Raw genomic sequence first — 2,002 nt, forward strand, 5'->3', positions numbered from 1 at the left:
CATGTGGTACCGGGGATCAAACCAGGTCCTTGTGCTTGCCAGGCAGGCACTTAGACCATTGAGCTATCTCCCCAGCCCTGTGTTAAATAAAATTTGACACATACTTATTATCAATTCACTTGATAATGAGAAATTTACTAAAGAATGGTTTTATACAACTAAGCTTACCACACCGAAAGCATTCGTTAATGTTCATTATTCATTCCTCATTTTAGCCAGCTTGAACAACTGAGCTGGAGACAATATCAGAACATGTTATTTATAATCCACACTCCCAAGTCTCAGGTGAGTCTCCTTTATCCAGATATTGGCAGTTAATACTTTCAGTGAAACACACACACAACAGCAAGCCCTACTCAGTAGGTCGATGGTGTATGTTGCCAAGCAGTGGTATCAGCCCTGCTTCATCTGCTTGTTGCTTGTGGCTCGATCATAATGGAAAGCAATGACTTCATTATTCTAACTATTTTAGGTAATACCCCATACCCTGAAGTTACTCAAGTAAAGACAAAACTGGAAGAGACAAAACTAAAAGCAGGACTGACTCTAGGGCTTGTATTTAGGCCGTTCTCCTGTCAAAAGTAATTAAAAAAAAAAAAAAAGACTTTTTTAATTTTTTAAACAATTTTTTAAATTTTTATTTATTTATTTATTTTTGTATTTTTAGGGAAGAGTCTACAGGGTGTTCAGGGTCTCACTACTAGATCCACCTGTTTACAACCTCCCAAGAGCTGAGATTACAGGCATGCACCATCACGCCCAGTCTCAATAGCTGTCTCAGTGCACCCCAAAGGCGCGTCCGGCACAGCAGGCTCAGGGGTTGAAGCCCTGGCCCCTGCGCCTGCTTGCAGGTGCTTTAATCTACTGAGCTATTTTGTTGGCCCTAAATAAGACTTTCTTTACTGATAATGCTGACTACAGGGACCAACTTAGTTGTTTCCAAATATTAGTCCAAATTAGCTTGATTTCAGGGAGTCCAATAGTTGGAATAAAATATATAGGTTTTTGTCCTGCCTCTCTTCCTTATTAAATACTCTGAAGGCTGAGAAGATAGCTCAGTGCCAGGCAAGTGCAAGGACCTGTATTCAATTCATGGTACCACATGCTGGGCCCTGGGCACTGAGCTGGCCACTAAAACCAGGCATGGTGGCGCATGCCTGTAATCCCAGTGCTGGGAGACTGAAACAGGAAGATCACTATGAGTCAGAGCTGCATAGAGAGACTGTACCAAATAAATAAATAAATAAAAGATTAAAAAGAAAAAACCTCTAAAGCCATCTGGAGTTCTTCTGAGGTAGCCTCCTTCTAAGGAGGGTATAGAAAAAATATCCCACTACGTGGTAGAGGACATGGCTATTTATAGATTCTATTACATACAGTGTACACACAAATGTCCACAACTGATGCTGAAGTAAAGCTGTATGATAATTACAGCTCAGGATGTCCAGGTCACAGGGTGTGGCTAGTGTCAAATTATATGAAGAACTATCCAACAACTAATTAATACCAAGGCACTTTGTCTTACCTCACAAATGCTTATAATATCCTGCATACTCTTTGGTAAAAGGGTAATGGCTTCTTCAGGAAATATTTAATAATGAAATCTTGGAGTGAGTATATGACCTCATGACAGATTGCTTGCCTAGCATGCATGAAGCATGAAGCCCTGGGTTCAATCCCCAGCAGACACCAGACACACACACACACACACACACACACACACACAATTAGAACTCCAGGGGCTGGGGAGATGGCTCAGTAGAGTAAGTGCTTGCTTGGTAAGTTCAAGGGCCTGAGTTCAATCCTCGGTTCCAGGAAGAAAAAAAAAAAGAACTCCATTCGTTTTTTGTGTAGGGGCTTGATTTTCCATTCTAATTTTTAAATTTATATTCATTGGGGCTGGTGAGATGGCTCAGTGGTCTAAAGCACCTACTTGGAGCAAGCTTAGCAAAGCACAGGGTACTGCGGTTCAATCCCCCAGCACCACATGCCAGCCAGCCCC

Source organism: Octodon degus, unplaced genomic scaffold (genome assembly GCF_000260255.1).
Source record: "Octodon degus isolate 3935 unplaced genomic scaffold, OctDeg1.0 scaffold00053, whole genome shotgun sequence".
Classification (NCBI taxonomy): Eukaryota; Metazoa; Chordata; class Mammalia; order Rodentia; family Octodontidae; genus Octodon; species Octodon degus.